Source organism: Octodon degus, unplaced genomic scaffold (genome assembly GCF_000260255.1).
Source record: "Octodon degus isolate 3935 unplaced genomic scaffold, OctDeg1.0 scaffold00142, whole genome shotgun sequence".
Lineage (NCBI taxonomy): Eukaryota > Metazoa > Chordata > Mammalia > Rodentia > Octodontidae > Octodon > Octodon degus.
Genome location: NW_004524718.1, coordinates 3,926,560 through 3,946,467, shown reverse-complemented (window position 1 = coordinate 3,946,467; position 19,908 = coordinate 3,926,560). Strand labels below are relative to the sequence as shown.

General features: G+C 39.3%; 1 protein-coding gene across 13 annotated transcripts in view; it reads right to left on the bottom strand.

Annotated features, from left to right (window-relative positions):
- The window catches only part of Camk2d (calcium/calmodulin dependent protein kinase II delta), a 328,288-nt gene that overhangs the window by 179,857 nt on the left and 128,523 nt on the right, over positions 1–19,908 (bottom strand). The window lies entirely within an intron of this gene.

The following is a 19,908-nucleotide window of genomic DNA, read 5'->3' as shown; positions in this document are numbered from 1 at the left end:
ATATAAAATGTCCCATAAAGTTAGCATAAACACTGAACTAACAAATACTAAAATGCTGCTTCTGGGGGAACTACATGATCAGCCTCCTGCAAGCCTCTAGACACAAATTTTTTCTGAATTAATCAATGTTTTTCTTTTGGCAGAATCAGAGATTAAACTCAGGCCCTTGCACTTGCCAGGCAAGTGCTTATTCTACTGAGCCATCTCCCCAGCCCCTCAACTAATCAATATGTAACCTTGTTTTATGTGTGCTTCTCTTTAAAGACACCTTCTTTGATACAATCTGTTGATGCACTGACATTGACCTGCTGGTCAGCAGCATTGTACCACATGAATGGATGAGTTTATGTAACATATACATCTTTTCTCATACACAGCACAACACAGCCTTCTTGAACTTAGAAATACTAAATAGCACTTCAGCACTATGTTTGAAAGCCACTTTAAACTGCAAAATTACCAACAAAAAGCACAAAAACATGGCATTTCGAAGCTCTGAAGAGGACATTTGTTTAGAGCATGAGAGCTGAAGTAAGGTGGCAGAGGATGAGGCACACATATTTGTAAGTCCAGCTACTCTAGAGGCCCATGCAGGGGGATCCCAAGGTCAGACCCAGCCTGAGCAACTCCATAAGACTCAGTCTCAAAAAGTAAAAAGGGCCAGTCAGAGAAGTCCTATGGCCCTACATGGGTTCAATACCACAAAAAGGCAGAGTGTCTTTTTTGGGCCTCGGCAGGGACAGCACATAATCATGAAAGTGACACCAAATTTTCACTGCTCTGTACATGTCTGTGAGTGCCCACAAGTGACCACCAAATACTGCAGGTATTAACAGGACTACAAATAAATTTTCAAAACCCAAAAACTCACACACACAGAATCTACAAAGAAGGATCATCTCTATTTGTTGAGTTTCAAAAGAACATGTTTTTATTTCTTTAATTATATTTATCTGCTCTTGAATACCATGACCAAGATTTAATAAACACAAATATGTAGCTATAGATGAGAAAATTAAACCTACGTAATTAACCATTCATAAAATGCTTTTTTATTCATCAATTACAACATAATCAATGTAAGCTTAAGTTTTCTAGATATAATCTTTCTAAATATTTATTATATCATGTAAATATTTAATACTTTATGTATAATTACAAGTTTATAACCTATAAACCTGGCTGCCATTCAAGAAAAAGTTTATATACAGCATATTGTTGGATTTTGTTTCCTAATCCACTGTGCCACTCTATTTCTCTTAATTGGTGAATTGAGTCCATTTACACTGATGGTTAGAACTGAGACGATGGACATGTTATTTACCTGTTGTCATTTACTCCTTTTTCTCCTGTGTTTAATTGCTTGCCTTATTTAGTTGGTTGCTTCTGCTTTCATTCGTGGAATTCTGATTGTTTTGGTCCCTCTCTAGAACATCTTTCAGTAGCCTGTGTAAGGTTGGCTTTGTCATCGCGAAATTTTTTAGCTGTTCTTTGTCATGGAAGTATTGTACTTCTCCATCAAACTTGAAAGAGAGTTTTGCAGGGTATAGTAGTCTGGGCTGGAATCTGTTTTCATAGAGGACTTGAAGTACTCTGCTCCATGCTCTTCTTGCCTTCGTGGTTTGTGAAAAGAAGTCAGCTGTAATTCTGATGTGTTTTCCTCTGAATGTGATCTGCTTCTTTTCTCTAGTGGCTTTCAATATATTATTCTTGTGCTGAATTTCTGGGATCTTGACTATTACATGTCTCAGTGTGTTTTTTAATTGGGTTGAAGTTACTTGGCGTTCTGTATGCTTCGGTTACCTGAACGTCAGATTGTTTCCTCATATTTCGGAAGTTTTCTGCTATTACTTCTGCCCATATTTTTTTTAATGTCCTTTGTGTTGACTCCTTCTTTCTCATTGATGCCTATTAGTCTCACATTGTTCATCTTTGCATCATCTTGCAGGTGATGGATTATTCTTTCCTGCATCCTCATTGTTCTTAAAAGATCCTTACCTTTTCACTAGCTGCACCAGCATCTTCAAGATCTAAAACTCTGTCTTCACTTTCACTTAAATGGTTTTGCAAGCTTGTGATTGAGATTTTAATTTCCTCTATATCTCTTTGACTCTGCTTCATGTGATCTATTTCTTTCCTGTATTGCATATTCAAGGAATCCGTCATTTTTCTAATCTCCTCTATTTTTTTTATCAATGTCTTCTTTAGAAGCAGTTATTCTTTTACTGCAGTGTTTTTTTCAGATTAGGTTTCCTCCCTCTGTTTCTGTAGTTGATTCTTTACTTCAGATGCTATGAGTTCAGAGAATTCTTTTTTTATTTCAGAAAAGAATTGCGCTCTGAGTTTCTCTATAACTTTCTGCTGTTGCTTATTTACTATCGACGCTATTAATTCGTACATTTGAGCTGAGCTAGTAGAAAAGAATTCCTCTCTGAGTTCCTCTATGACTTTCTGCTGTTGCTTATTTACTATCGATGCTATTAATTCATACATTTGAGCTGAGCTAGTGTCCTCTGCACTTGTTCTGGGTGGGCATTGGGTTTCCTCCATATGTTTCTGCATTTGATTCTTTACTGTTATTAATTCAGAGAGTACTTTTTTCGTTTCCAATTTGAGCTCCTCTATACCTTTCTGCAGCTGTTTCTTTACCTCAGAAGCTGTTGATTCATTGCTTTTAGCTGTGTGATTCCCAATTTGTTCTGTGTTAGTGTCCTCTGCACTTGTTATGGGTGTACTTGGGTTCTGAGATTGCATTTTGCTCCTTCTCATTGTCATTTTGTGTAGCACTGTCTTCCGACCTTTGTTGTAGATATTTGTTGCAGTTACAACCTTAGCACCTACTGAAGTTCAGGTGCAGATCTACAAAGTTTGGATTTATCCAGCTGTGCCTAGCTTGCGTCTGGCTGCTGTGCTCAGCTCCTTCCTGCTGCTGCCCTTGGGGGTGAACCTGTTGTGCCCCTCTGGCAAGATGTTCTGCTCCTGGACTAGCTGGGTGGTTCTGTCCCCTACACTCCCTGCAAGAATTGCAGCTGCAAGGTTTTACTCCAGGCCTATATGCCAGGCCTGAGCTGAGTCTGGAGGGGACAAGGTGGAGTATGGGGGAGAGGCAGCTCTCCCACACACTCACCAGGCCTGGACTAGGACTGGATCTGGGGGTTCCTGGAACATGACAGAAATACCTACTCTGTGGGTGGGGTGTGGGGGGGTACTACAGAGTGATGGGGGGCGTCGAAAGAGGGTGTCACCCACGCTGCTCCTGGGCTGGGACCAGTACGTCCCGCCAGCGCAGGGTAGCCAGAAGCTCTCCCACACACTCACCAGGTGTGGGCTAGGACTGGGTCTGGATGTTCCCAGAACGCGGCAGAAATTCCTACTCAGCAGGCGGGGTAGGGGAGGTGCTGCGGAGTGGGGCGTCCCAAGGGGGTGGGAGAGGATCTCACCCACACTGTGCCTGGGATGGGACCAGTAGGTCCCGCTGGCGCCGGGTAGCCAGAAGCTCTCCCACACACTCACCAGGCCTGGGTTAGGACTGAGTCTCAAGAAAAAGTTTATAAAAGAAGAAAGTATTGTTAATTTTAAAGGGTCATCTTTAACACAGATATGAGCTTTGATCGACACTACTATGAGAGTGGTATTTTGAAATGAGAAGCAACTTGAGAAGCCTGAGTGACCTGTCCTCCGAATGTCCACTCTGGAACACTGAGGTGGGACACACTGAGTACCCATACCCCCTCTGGTCCTCTGGGAGGATTTGTCTTTCCTGCTGCATAGTCTCTAGGCATTCATATTATTCACCATTTCATGATATACTTAGAGTTTTATGGCAAAAACAACTCTCTCAAATGATACCTGTGAATAAAAAGGGTGGAATAGAAAGGTCTTTCATTATAGAACCAAGAATGAAGGGAATGCTTTCTTTCTGGTAAAGGTGTATTTCTTTTTCTTCTTTAAAGGATATAAAAATCTTAGAAAATGAAATATTTCAGAGTCATTTTTGGAAAAGTTTTGATTGTAAAGTCTGCTAAATAGGGTTTTGAACGAGGCTGGAGGTTTGTCTCAGCTGAGAACTGAGGAAGGGATGAAGAGCCTGTTGGTTCTCTTGTTCCCTGATACCAGTTAGGAGGAAGCAAAACTGTGCCCGTGAGTCACGCATAGTTGGCCGACCACTGCCACCAACCCAAGACACTCTTCATTTCTACAAGTTTTTCTAATCTATTAAAAAAAAAAAAAAAAGTATAGCTCAACTGTACCTAGGAATTAAGAGAATCATGCTTTTTAGTGAAAGCATATTATTTCAATTACATAATTCATTAAACACAAAAATCAATGAACAAGCAACTGAAAGTATCAGGCTGAACAGACACACTCACTGGGTGGAACCTCTGAAAATATATAAAATATTAATATAATCATTTAAGTTTGTATCAGAAACTCCTAGAAACTAAAGTGACAATTTCTCAATGACCATTTTGTGTCATAGTCAATTTTAAAACAAAAATGGAATCAAACTATTTTAATAATTAAGATTTTTAATTATCATTTTAATTAATTTACCTAAAAAATTTGTCGTTTACATCTTTTTAAATTTTTGTAATTTTTCAATTTTACAATAAGAAATAATAAACTGCAAAACATATATGCTATATAGTGACTCTGTATATAAACAGAAATACACACATAAATGAGTAAATTAAACAGAATCCTGAACCATACCACATGAAATATACTCTGGCATTTAGTGAAATTTATTTCATTACTGTCAGTGGTCACTGATCTTGAGGAGCACCTTCAAAAACACTGGGCAACAGTACTTATTTTACCTCTTCCAGTTCAGCACCTGAGTTGTAGCAATGAATTGACTTAGTAGTTAAAAAAGAAATCCATTTCTAAATTTTTTTTAAATTTTTCTATTTAGGTATATAATATATGTTAAATAAAATTGTTTTGCTCAGTTAGATTGTTTGTAGTTTAAAAAAAAACAAAAAAAAAAACAAAAAAGATGTGCCAGCTCCGCCCCAAGGGCTCACAGAGATGGCGACTGAGACTGGGCGTGGTGGCATGTGCATGTAAACCCAGAACTTGGGAGGCTCTAAGCAGGAGGATCACTATGAGTCTGATCTACCTAGTGAGACCCTGCAGACCCTGTACTAAATACGATAAAGAAAGAAAGTGAGGAAAAGTAATTTCTGTAATTTAGTTTTTCACTTTGACAGCTATCAAATTCAAGTTTCCTGGGCAAGAATTACATGCAAGAAGTGATAAATAATTCTCATTATTTAAAAAGCTTTTTACTGAACATTTAAGATACTAAGAAAAGCAACTTAATCCAGCAGCATGATGAATCAGGCCCATGTTATCCATACACCAGGAAATTTAGACATAAATTTAACACTTTAGCTAGGTTCATCTTTATCGTCTGTCCTAGTCATAGCTAACTCAAATCACCCTACTAAATATTCATTTGGTAAGTAGCATAAAAAGAAAACAGAATATGTAGGTATTTAAAAATGAAAATAAATGTTCAAATAGGTTTGTGTTGTATGGTGACAGAGAGAAAAGAATAACCATTTTAATTGCCTTGAGAAACACTATCAGTGACTATATCATAGTATTTATTGATGAGATTCACAGATTCATTATATATTATGGCTATCTAGTTCATTTATTCTCACTAAAATTAATGAACTATTAGATAAGCAATCTCATTGAGAAACGACTTACACATTTGTTTTGGCAAGATCTGATGATTATCTTATTTCTGTAAGTATTTGAGCTCATCTCTGCTATTCTAAGAAGTTTATTAAATCAGCCTATTAAAATAGCTTCTAGAATTGTTAGGAGAAGTCAAGGCCAAGTCCCAAAGAAGAAAATCCCCAAACTTATTTATATATTTGCTAAAAATGAAAGTCAAAAGCTGATATTATAAACCAGGTGATCGTTTTTTAAATGGGTGGAGGAGGAGGAGAAAGGGGGGAGGAGAGCGAGAAGGAGAGGAAAAAGGGAAGAAAATGGCAAAGGAGGTACAGAAAGTTATTAAAAGTAATGTATATGATATATGCCTCTCAAAGTCATTGGCCTTTTACCGCATGACACATAACACTGTAACTATTTAAACTGACTCTGCTAAATGTTGTTGTCAGAGTCTACAGGGCCTTTGAAGATTCTCATAAGAAACAGACAGAATCTGAACAACTTCTAATCCAAATATCTATATGCTTCTCAGCCTGAACTAGATCCCTGACAGACTGGTGGCACAGAATCTCCAGTTACTACACAACATCAGAAAATAATGTTCCATGCAAGATTCACAAAGAATCCACTGCTAGGTACAAGGTAGATTTTATGATTTTCAAAAGGTAACTTGTTTCCTATAACTATCTACTCTAAATGGAATAGTTACTGTTTCACAAGCCCAAGTCAGGATAGCCTTCCTACTAAACTATAAGTTGTAAAACAAAAACAAAAAACTTATCGTGTAAATTTTATTGAAGAATATACCAAGAGATCTGCAAACAAATTAACATAAGGAAACTAAATGGACACAAATGAAAAGAGATCCAACATAACAATTTCCAGGGTTGTAATACACACAAGCACTGGGGAGGCTGAAAACAGGAGGATCACTACAAGTCTGAGCTGCTTAGTGAGACTGTACCAAACACATTAAAAGAAAAAAAGTGTTTTTGTCATTTCCATTTCAAAATTGTATCACCATGATTACCACAATTACTTCTCTCCAGAAAGATGTCCCTGCAAAGGACATGATTCAAATCGCCTAACACAGAAAACATTATCAATGCAGGGAAAGTAAAAACAGCAGCACAGGAAAAGCAATTGGACATCAAATCAAATATAAGCAGTCACAACTTCAAATAATATCATTTATAAATCAATCAAAAGCCACATTCATAGATATTAGATACTCATGCCACTTCTAAACATAATTAGATTAGACTCCTGGGGGATTAATATCATTTGGCCACTACTGTAATTGTCATTTCCAAAATGATAAGTAAAACAATCTCAAGCCTCAAGAGTGTCATGGATACCTTCAGTGTAGAGCTTACTGACAGCTCTGCAAACAGATCCTTGGACTGGGGTCCCACCCTGGCCACTTTTTAGGCACCTGTGGGTAATGTGCTTAGTAACTCTACCTACTTTCATCAGAAAGATGAACATAATAGAACTTGTTCAGACAGCTATTAGCATTTACACAAGATTATGCATTCAGCATCATACTGTGCATACTGCATACATTCAATAAATTGTCGTAATTTGAAGAATTAGCTTCATAAAATTTACTATCACACAATGGTTGGAAAGGAAACAATTATTGTGCATGTTTCATTCAAAATATTTCTCAAGAAAGTATTCATTTACTTTTTTTTTTCTCTTTTTTTTTGTACTGGGAATTGAACTTAGGATCTTGTGCTTGCCAGTGGGCACTATGCCATTAAGCTATATCCTGGACCCTTCATTTACTTTTAAAAGTAGGATGAGAAGCACACAAAGGAAACTGCTCTATCTGTAGTAGAGTCCTACAAAACACTGAAAATTGTTTAGCAATCTTTCAAAGTGCCACTCAAAGAGCGACCTTCAAGATTTCTCTCTTCTTTCCTTCCTTCTCCGATCCTCTACAACTGTCCATATTTTCACTGTCATAGTTGGGGAAGCAGACATTTTGAATCAGCTCCTGTCCACAGCTAAGCTAGCATTTTTATTTATAGGCTTATCTGGAAAATGGGAAAAAGTACTGACTTCAAGGAGTGAATAAGAGACAGCCTAGGAAGAAACTCTTTCAAAGAAAAAGAGAACTGGGCAATTAATATTGCCCACATTAAAATGGAGTACACTTTTCTATATTCTTTGGTTATAAAAAAAAAGTTAATGAGTAAAATTCCTAACTTTAATGAGGAAAGGGAAAACGAAATATTGAGAGTAACTGGAGACCAAGTCCAATATCAAGAGTCAAAACACCAAGGAATATCATTTATAAATTAAGTAAAAGCTGTGCTCAAAGAAATGAGATCCTCATTCAGAGTCTGCTTCTTTCACCACACTATAGGATGGATACTGAGGTACCATAAAACTTTGTTTCCATGTAGTCATTCAACACACATTTCTTGGTAGGAAACTTTCCAGGTATCAGGAATGAACAGTAAACAAAGTCTTAGAAAAAAATTTCAGAGAATTTATGTTTCCAGCTCAGCTTGTTAGTCTCAGAAGGATGAGACAGGTTAGATAAATGTAGGGCTAATAAACCTTGGATTATCAACTTTTGGACAGACATTCCTTAAGTGATTAACGTGTCCATGAGCAGAGCTTGAGGAATAGGACCAAAAGTTTGAAATAAAGGAGACAGTTATAAAACAAAGCCTATGTCTTAGTTATTTTTCTGCTGTTGCTGGGACAAATACCTGACACTCAAAATGAAGGAAGGAAAGGCTTATTTAGCTCACACCTACTGGAGGTTTCAAGACTCTGCCCCCACTCTACAGGGTCTAGAGGAGAGGTTGGGGTGCTGCTGTGTCCAGGACAACCCTTTCCACATCTCTAAGAAAGCACAGGCTAGCCAGTTTAACGGTTTGTGCCTAGAGGCCCTGCCCCTCAGGCCCCACCCTGGTCCTCTGCCCATGCCCCTCAAGCCACTCTTTGCTCCTCCAGTCATGTCTGCCCCACAACTTATATGAGGCTTTGAGGGGACAAGCAGACACAAACCATAACAGGATGAGATACCAATCTTTGTGCTTTTAGTACTCATTATACATCGGCTTCTAAGCCCTTTTATACAAGTGTGAAGAAATTGAAGCACAAATATTTCTGAAAATATAGATTTAGCCTCTCAGTAGAATCTAAATCCAGCATAAATGATATGTTTTTAAAATGATTTGATCAGTTACTGAGAATGCAAGACAAATTAAAGTACTTTCAAACTCTACAGACTTGTGGTACAGGTAGAAAATTGTACAATAGTTAATGAGTACTATAATAGATCCTTTGTATATAGAATTCCTAATTCTCAAAACAATACGAGATAGGCTTATTTCCACCTTTAAAAATTTTGCTTTCGGAAAAGAGGAGGAACAGGAAATTCATCTGCAAAAACAGGTAGTAAAAAAGAAGATACAGAACGCAAATATCAAACAGGTCTGTTGTGTTTTAAAGCCAGCACACATGGTTAAACTAAACTGTGGCCTTCAGAAAACAGTAAGTTAAACATTTGTATTTAACCACTATACAACAATAGTGTAAGCTTGATGTGAATCAGGGAGTGGAGAAATATACTGATGGAAGAAATGAATGTCATTTGTTCATTCTTTCTTATTAGTGCTTTTTTTGTGTTTGTTTTTGTGGAGAGTCTGCACTTATGGTTTATCCTTAAAGTTTATACAGTGGTACCTCCTACATTCACAAACTAAATTCTTCCCATGACTGTGGGTGTAAACCAAACTGGACAGGAATTGAATCAATTTGATTGTACTTTATCCACAAAGGCTAGGTGTGGCCAAAGTCAAAATAGATCTTTAGCAAATGTGAATGTATGCTGGACCAAGATTCTGTAAGATGGGCTGCTGTACACCTGTGCCATTGCAAAGTCTGTTCTGATTGACTGACTCTCAGGTCATATATGTTAAATTTTCAAATATTCCTAGTTGCATGAGGTCAACCTTTGATTTTATATTCTGAGCCTGACCTCCACCAAACTTCAGACTTGTATCAAATGATTTCTTTGGCACTTCTACTTACAGGTCTAACAGACACTTTGGAATTCATATGCCAGCAACTACTCTTCTTCATTATACATTATACTAACTCTGAGCAGCTGCATCCATTGCCTTGAGGGTCACTCTATTATACCTGTGTCTGGAGATTTATCCTTGACTTCCCTGTGCAGGATCAGTCATAGCCACATCACCAGGATAACAAGCTCTAGCTTCCTAGTATGCTCTTTGTCTGACCAGAGACACCTCCATTGCTGCCATGCCAATCAAATCATTGATTAAACCTGCCTCCTCACAGGACTTCAGAGTTAAGGGGACCACTCCAAGTAGTATAATGCAAATGATTCCTTTAACTAAGAACTCTATGGATGATATCTAGAAGACTAACTGACACAATAGTATAAAAACAAAACAAAAAAGCTGCTAAAAATAAAAGAACAATTGAGTAAGTCCAATTTTAAGTCCAAGTGTCATTCTAAATCCACAATGATTTTCCTACAATTTTCCAAATACTTCTCTATCCAAAATAAAGCATATTCCCAGTGTTTTATTTTGTTTCTCAAATTAATGGAAAATAAAACATATCAAGTGAACCAAGAAAGCTGAGTGAGAACAAGGTTAAAGGGACTTGTTTAAAGTATCATTAGCAAGTTTCATAAACTGAGACCTTATCTTTCTTCCCTTGGTTTCATTTGTGTTTGGTTTCACAAATCCTCAGTGAAGAAGTTAAATGCATTCTTTTGTTTTGGTTTGGGCACATAATCAACAATTTTAGCAGCAAGCACACAATAATTTAATTATTCAAAAAATTCCCTTGAAATCTGTCATCAACAGATGTATTGTGGTATAAACCAGTATGCAATTTGCTATAAAATATCAAGTAAGATATGATCTGAAATTTTTTTCCAAGAAGCTATTAAAGCCTAAGTCATTCTTTATTGTCCCTTTTTGGAATGCAAGCTGGTTCCCAGGCCTCTACTATGCGGAGTCTAATGGGTTGCTTTGGCAAGCCAGTGTTGAATAACTTTGAAATAATGACAAACACATTGGAATCTGTACACAAACACTGGAGGTTTCTGAACCTGTTTCCTAGATCTACTCCAGTTCACACACTAACACTGAGAGAGAGTGGCAGTCTTGTCCTTGTCCACCTTCTGGACCAAGAGGTCTCTAGCTTCCCTGTCCAGTCTGGTATTTTAAATCTACTCTGACCTTCTAATATACCTCAGAGCCCAATCTACCATCACTCATTTCTAAGTCCTCTGAGCAGAAGCAACAGCTCAGAGAACAGCAGAGTGGACAGTGCAATCAAAGAGTATTGTGTATTTGTTCTGACGTTCAGATGTAGGGGAATGGAAAGAAGTTGTACTGTGAACTTGAATAACTGATACAAGTGTGTGTGTGTGTGTGTGTGTGTGTGTGAGAGAGAGAGAGAGAGAGAGAGAGAGAGACAGACAGACAGACAGACAGACAGACAGACAGAGATAGAGCGAGCACCAGAGTCACAGAAGACATGAAGAAAACTGAGTTTCCTATTTGGAGAATGTAGGCATATGAATCATGTGAATCATAAAACAACCAAGGCAGGAAGTTCATTGTTTGCCTTTCTGAGGTATGACTCCTACAGAGCTGCCTTCCCAGGGGGAAGATGAGGTGCTCAGAATACAATCTCATTTCAGTTGGCCTGGTGGGTTTCTGGCATCAGGGTAGACAGAAAGTAGACCAGTTTATGAACTTAGCAAAGTGAGATTTAAGAAAAACAAAAAAAGGAAAAAGGAACTTCACCCTCTTAAGCACCTGTTTCTTAAAAGTCATCATTAGGGCTGTGCTTGTTTAACTCTAAAGAAGAAACTATTCAAATATCCTCAAAATCTGGTCCCAGCTGAGTTCAGCCACCAGAAAAACAATGACCTTAGAAAAACATAGGTCAGCTCAAAGATGGAGGAGGAGAAAATTATGGTGAGGGTGGGGCTCCAAGTGATTTAAAAGGCACCCTGTTGATAGCAGCTCACCTTGCCAGTGACTAATGACCTAGCTCCTCAGAATCTGAAAGGACAATAAAGATAAAAGCACACAGCACACTGTTAAAGCAATGCGTAGGAACAGGTAATCCTTGAGCCATGGTCAGTGGTGGCCCTGAAGGTAAAATGTGGATGAAGTTTCTCAGGCCAAGGAGCTAAATTCAGGAGGAAATAAGGCCATGTGAATGGGAGATGGGGTAGCAGAGCTCCCCTCCCCTGCCTAGCACCTGCGTGCAGATTAGACAAGGAAGCTGCACCGCCTACATAACCACACAGCAGCTGCCATGTACACTGTACCACCTGGCTGAATAGCCGAGGACAAAGGTTGGTGGAGATGAGGGCCAGGAGAAAGGCGAGGATCAGTACACAAAGGGCAAGGCAGGGGAAGGAGGGGCACTTCTGACTGGCAAAGTGCAAGTGGAAAGTCACTCAGAAGAGAAGGAAAAAGAAACTGCACAGCTTAGGGAGAAGGCATCTATATGTGTAAAGTAGAAAGTAATTACGGGAATATATAGAGGATTTTGTAATGTTAGAATGTTAGAATTGTGCATGAAGAAGTAGGAAGCCCTGAAGAACACCAGAGGAGGACGACAGAGCTCTTCTTTTATCTCTTAGTTTGTTTTAAGACAAAGTCTCAGTATATAATTCAGTCTGTCCTTGAACTCACTATGATGAGCTCAGCTGGCCTCACACTCAAGGACCTTTCTCCTTCAGTCTCCTCAGAGCTTCACTGCCAGGTATGCCCCTACACTTGGCTCTAATTTACATTTTAAAATACCCCTTTTCAATAGAGAAGTGTAGCCTTCTGAAAAGGAGAGGACTAGGAAAGCCTGGATTGTGGCATGTGCTTTTAAGGAGTGGACTTTATTTGAAACTCACTAAGGAAGCTGAAGGGAGAAAGTTGCTATGAAATTAAAAGCTGGCCAGGAATAGAGGAGGGTAGGACACACATGTCCTGCAGCTCAGGCACAGCTCTAGGTTGAATCAGGGAACAGAAGGCAAGAAGCAAGTGTGGGTAAGAGCCAGACAGGGCACAGGTGGAAACTAAGGATCATTTAATGCACAGCATGTCTAATCAGGTGTCAGGAAGCATGCACATGAATGTTCTAGCAACTCATGAGGAACCTGTCTGGAGAGAAATGCTAAACTCAAACACAGATTAAGTAATTATTAATATATTAATGAGGTATGCTGGATGGATTAAAGAAAGAGGCCCAGGAAAAGAAGCACAGGAAGGAAACTGAGGACACTGGAGATGAAAAACATAGCAAGAAAACATTAGCTGCGTCACCAAAAGCAATGGGAGAGACTCACATGTTCAGCTAAGAAACAACAGCAAGCAAGATCTGAGTCCAGAAATTGCCATGGAACTTCCTAACAAGGAGGTGTCAGTAGTCACTGCAGAGCAAATTCACGACACTGCCATGAGCCTGAACACGGGCTGGGAAATGAACTGGCCTTAAAATGAAAAGAGGGTGCTTCTCTCCAGAACCCTCAATGAGAAGAACCTAAGGAGGAATTACATTGTTCAAGGTATGCTAACAACTCTTCACACACAGAAGGGTAGCTGCCTAGGACGGTCCAACACTCATTTCAACATTCATGATTTGAAATGCTACTGTTGTAGGCAGCTGAATTAGATGTAAATATTATAGGCAATCAGACAAGGCCAGGCCCTCAAGGAGACAACATGAAAGACAAGGTGACTTTACAACTTTGGAAGAGACAGACACTCCCTGCTGCAGGCCAGACCTCAAGACAAAAGAGTAAACAAATGTAGGCACAGGTGTTTGTAAATAGGATCACAAGTCCGCATCTTGTACAGCAATTAACCACTAAGAAGAATATATGCAGTGTATTATTTGTTGAAACTGTACTTCCGATTTGATTTGAAACTGTCTCATTGCTATCTGTTTACCAATAAAACTTTGAAAAAAAAAATGTAGGCACATACTTCCCTAGGAATGGGCATCAGGGATTGATGTTCTAAATAGGTATTACTCACCTTAACAGAGCCTAAATGAATCACTAATGCAACGCCCAAAGGGAAGAGACCCTGTCTCCTATTCATGCCTGCTTGCTACATAACTTGCTTCCCCATTTGGTACTAGATTTAATCAATTTTACCTGAGCAATGGTGCTTGTAATCTCATTGGTTGACCATAGTTTTGTCCCACCTCACACCCACCTAAGTGAGTTCCCATGTTCTCCACCACGTTAGACCCGCCTCACCACATGGTTTTACTCTATAAAAGTCCCTAAAAGAGACAGCTTCCCAGGGACCATCAGCTCGGGGGCCCCCTTCCTGTTCCTCTCAAGGACAAGAGCTTTCTTTCCCCCAATAAATACATTCTGTTCATAACCTCCATTTGTTCCTAAAATTCATTCTTCAGTTTTAAAGAACACAAACTTTTACTAGGTATCTTTCAAGTCGTGAGTTTTATTTTTTGCCCTATATCATTTGGAGATCCCTATATTACTACCTCCTCCCTAAATTTTGTCCAAGATGATACTCTGATCTGTTCAGCATCCTGCAAAAAGCATCCCACACACCTCTCTTCCTGTGTCATATTTGGGCACTTATATATACTTGGAAGCTGCAGAGTGTTCATTATAAGTGCTCTATCTGCCCTCATATGCAGCAAAGCCCTTACATGTCTGGGACCCTACTGGTCACATTAAAGCACTTTATTTAAATAAAAAATAAAGCAGCTGCATAGAAGATCTCAGCTTTTTTGCAGATACAGAAGTACAGAATAAAAATGAAAACTTTGGAGTCAAACAAACATATTTGGATCCTGGATCTACCTTTCATAAACTCAGTAATATCAGTCAAATTAAATTCATCTCTTTAGTACTCCAGTTCCTCACCTGTAGAGAACACAGAGTGAAAGCTCAATATTTACTGGGAAAAAAAAAATTCCTTACTATCAAGACCTGCATATTCCCTGCGTGGGAATGTGAAGTATGATAATTATGTTAAGTATTTAGACATAATATGTTCATTTTCATGATCTAAGAGACTAATTTTTCTGACAGATTTCATTCCCTAGACATTGTATAGAGTTGAAAAAGAGGACAGGGAATCTGGCATTTGGTAGGGTTGACTAGAAGGTTTTTGGCCAAAAAATTTCCTGAAGATTTAGTTAAAGAACTAACATCATCTCTAGAAAAATGTTTTTGTGGTCTTTAAAATCCTACATCCAAATCACCTGAGATGACTGATGACTGACATAAAAATAAAGAAGTTTATATAAAGCAAACAGACAAAAATAAACAAATGGTGGATTCCTAGAGCTCACTCTAGTTAACCAGTGCCAGTGACGCCAAGGATATGCAATGGGACCAATGGAAAGCAGTAGCCAGCAACACACGTTTCAACTACAAGGTCCAACTGAACCCAACTGTATTCTGACCACAGTTTACTGGGTACCCAAAACATCAGTAAAAGCAAGTCCAGCTTCATTGAATAATGAATTATTTATTAGGATTCCCACTTGGGTTGGGATGGACAGAGACATTTTATTCCAAAGTGTCTATTATCTTAACGTGGGGTGGAAGATAGAGGGACAGATGAAGAGTTCAAAACCACTCCTCTCCGGTGCTACAAAAATGAGGGTGCCACCCAGGATCATGTATGGTCTCAGGAATATTTACTAGGACTGGAAGTATTTAACAGCAGCCTTTCAAAATTCTCAGAAGGCAGCTCTGTTGACTAATCCCACTATCATTTAAATGACTCACATGACCTTGCTCTGGTGGAAACAACTAAATCATGACTCAAAGAGTGATCTGAATAATGCAAATGGTGGCCCACCTTCCTCACACGTACAAGTGCCATCAGCAGACAGCAGGATACCCTGTCCGAACCAAATCTTATCCAATGGAAATGTGTATGTAGAAGGCCATGTGTCTCATAGCACACTAGGGATTTAATTATTGCAGACAGAACTATAGACTATGTCCCCAAACTCTGATGAGAAGGATCATGTATTTGGTGGGACCACACCTACGGCAACATCAAGGACCTTAAAGATGATGAAATAACCTCAGGTCTTTTTCTTTGATTGATAAATATTGACAGATTAAAGCACCTGCTTAGGCAGATGCAGGGTCCAGGAGTTTGATCCTTGGGCCTGCTGTGCTGGTCCCAGCCCAGAGCGTGCTGAGATAGCAACTGAGATTGGGCATGGTGGCACACGCTTGCAATCTCAGCACTTGGGAGGTTGTAAACAAGAGGATCACAATGAGTCCGATCTATGCAATGAGATCCTGTAGACCTTGTCCTAAATACAAAAAAAAAAAAAAAAAAAAAAAGATAAATAGTGAAGGATAAGTTTAACAAAATATAACTGATTGGAATTTATTTTTTTCATTTTCTAATTCATCATTTCTTTACTCAGCCTCTCTCCCTTCAAGACTTGCAGTTACCAGGTCATTCATTGATATAAAAAGTTGAACATGATATTAGAACATTATATAAACTATTTCTGCACATTCTCAAGGTCCTCTGCAAAAAAGAATGTTATCTGCACAGTGAATTTTCTATTGACAACTCATTAACATCATGCTAGAATTTATGCTAAGGTATACCATTATCCATTCTTAGCAGTCATTACATATTGTTTGGTTTGGATCAGGGTAAAAATATACCTGTGCAGGAAAAGACACACTACAATTTAAAATAGATATGTAACAATGCAATGAATTATCTCTGTAGTATAATGAAAGGGTGGGAAATGAATCAAAATACAAAATAAGTAGCTCCAAAAAGTGAGAATCTTTCCCAGATCAGCTACATTGTATTTATTCTGTCTATAACCATTCAAAGAATTGTTAAGAACCTGCCATTTCTATACAAAAAGATGATATTTTTCTTTCAAGATATGAGGCAAAAATGGTAGCAAAGTCCAGCAAAGCACATGTGCCAGTGTAGTGAGGAAAGTAAAAGGGCAAGGCCAAAGCAAAAATCATAGGTTCAGGTGACAAACAGGGAGCTGCATGAAGTTAGGCATAGTTGTTTGTAAATCCAATCTTACATGTTCCTGGGCCCTGGGAGAGCAAATCCAACAAGAGCCAAGACAGCACAGCACATCTGGGATTGTGTATATGGTCTTTCGGGACCAAGACATTGTGATACAAGGACTACACAAAGCGTGCGTGCACTGCTCTCCATTTTGGGCACCTTGCAATGGTGCTCAAATCACTAAATATGAGTGTGTGGGTCAGTGTTTACCACACTCAGCAGTGGAAGCCATCAGCCTTCCCTTCCACTGACCATCTTGAGAACCTGCTGGGTTTGGCTGTGCCTTGATGTGTTTGCTTATTTCCCTTGCTTGGGAAAACTTCTATTATACCTGGTAAGGGCCAGCATGTTCAGAGTTGCATCATCATACCTCTTTCAGCACTATCAGACTCCCGAGCACTAACCACACAGCTTCTTGTTGTTCAAATGAGTAAAGCATTTAAAGTGATCTAAGTCAGCTTTACCAGGAAAATATAAGTCCAAAGATAATAGCAATCTTGTGATACATTTGCTATTAAGATGGGCATAATATGTTCTTTTCTGTACTCTTTATTAGATCAATATTATTTCATTAGCGTTTATATCCATGTGTCAAAATGGGTTTGTGTTACTAAAAAAGGCAAACTCTCAACTGAGGCCATCCTAACTTTAACTTCATAAAAAGTACACAGGGTGTCTGGGTAGAGGTGGAGACAAGATGGGTTAAAAAAGAAAGATAGCATCCTGTTACTACTTCTGGCATGGATGGCAAAGAGTATGCCAAATGACAATAAAACTAATCTAGGCTATATACAGGTCAAACAATACAAGTTTAAGAAAAAAAAAAACAAAATTATTCCAGAGGGAGCACATGTGTGTAAATTCCTATGGAAGAAGAACAAAGTGAAGTGTTCAGCTCAAGTGCTAGCCCAAGTCCAAAATCCACAAGTCACCGAGCTGTGACAAGGTACTAGGAGCTAAATAGACAGCAACTGTCTACATACTTGTGTGGTGATAAATTTAGTTAATGTGGAAATTGGAAGCTCGGGCAACTAACTGGAGGATCAACTGGAACAGGACTGGACCAAGGCTGAGCGTTGGAGCTGGACCTCAAATCTGGAGCAGCGATAAACTAGAGACCAGAGCTGAAGTTGTACTATCTTCCAAAGCATGAGGAATTCAGACGTGGAAAGTAATGCAGCTCTTTGCTCTACCCAGTTCCTTTAGCTTCTTCCGAGATTCAAAATATGCAGTGGCACAAAGAAACCTGAGAGGCAAGGAAGAGTTAGAAAATTCCATTGAATTCCATGGTCCAAGTAGTCCCCGAGACCCTAGAGCAGGGGCTGGCAAATGATGACCCACAGGCCAAGTCGAGCTCACTATCACCTTTTATTCTGGCCACAAACTGAGCATAGTTTTAAACTTTTAAAATGGCTAAGAAAGATAAAGCAAATAATAAAATTTTGTGGCATATAAAAGTGAAAAGAAATTCAGATTTCAGTGTTCATGAGCACAGTTTTATTGCAAAGCCATCATTCTCCTTCATGAAGCAGCTATGGCTGCTTTCATGTGACAATGGTAAAGTCAGTAAGTTGGGACAAAAAAGCATACCCAGCAAAGCCTGTGCTATCCCAGCTCCAAGCAGGACTCCACAGCTCCTGTACACTAATCACAGAGGTCAGGGAAAGCTTGTCACAGAAGTGGAAATGAGAGGTGGCTGCTCTTCTCTTTTGTGATGACTGTGATGATTTCCTCTACACTGAAGAGTACAACAGCCTAATGAAAGGCTAAGCAGGAAAATGAGTGTAGAAAAATGAAGTCCATGCAGCCTGATGGGAATAAGAAGGTAGTATGGCAAAAAATCTCTAATTTTCATTGGCAACACAGTTCTGCATTCTATGGTATTCTTGAAGTGCTCCCTTGGAAGGTGAGGAAATTGATTTAGATGTCTCCCAAAAGAGGTGAGACCCTGACTGTTCTGACGAAGACAACTCAAATTCTTCAGAGTGGTCGAAGATGACCGGGATTCCATGTTAAGAATTCCAGTCAACAGGGTGGGAACTTCAGTGGAGGAGACTAGGGAGGCACCTGGGAAAACCAAACAGTGAAAGGAAGCACAACGACTCTCAGGCTTGATCTATCCTCCACGTGGAAGCCACAATTCCTGCTCCTATTCTGTGTCTTTAATTATGAGCCACACTAGACCACTGATCATTCATTTTAGCTAGAGGAAAACCAAGTGCTTGTAGATGAATCTTGTGCTTGAATAAAACAGCAGTACCATGAATCAAAATATGTATACCTCCTTAGAACTGTGTTAATAAAAGCTTCCTTTCCAGTTATCTAAATATGAGCTTAATAAAATTAAACAAATCCAGTCTTAATAAAATTAAGTATACAAATGTCTGCTTCCTGTAAGATTATGTAGGAGGCACTGACTCTACACCAGCCTCTGTTTGAGATATGAACATACACAAGCACATTCTCTGCCTCCTGGGTTTTATATGTCAATGGAAGAAAATAATCAAATCAACAAGTGACTATGTCACATCATGACAAACGAGGCAGTGAAGAAAGGAAGCAAAGGTTGGGTGATGGGCTGGAGGAGGGAAGCACTGGGGTTTGGAGGCTGAGGCCTAAGAAGCCAGCAGTGTTCCTGCTAGGGGATAGTAGTGACCTCAGGAAGAACTTCAGGCCTTGCTCTGCAGTATCAGGATGCCAGGACTGGAGCCCAGGGCTCTTGGGGCCTCCAAATGATGAGAGGAATGCACCTAAGAGCTGATCAGGAAGGTAAAAAAGTGAGGAGGATGCTTTTCATGCAAGCCCTTACAGGCCCTGGGAGGACTCTGGCTTATCCTCTGAGCACAGTGGAAAACCAGTAATAACTTTCTGAGCAGATACATGGCAAAGACTTTCAGTAGCCACACAATTCCTATTGCAATTAAATTAGATACTGCCATTTAGGCACAGCTGTACATGCCTATAAGCTCAGCAACTTGAGAGGCTGAGGTGGGAGGACTGCAAATTCCAGGATAGCCTCAGAAACTTAGAGATCCTGTCTCAAAATTAAAAAGTGCAGGGGCCAGGGAGATAGCTCAGTAGAATAAGCGCCTGCCAGGCAAGCGCAGGGTCCTGAGTTCAATCCCTGGTCCCGCAAAAA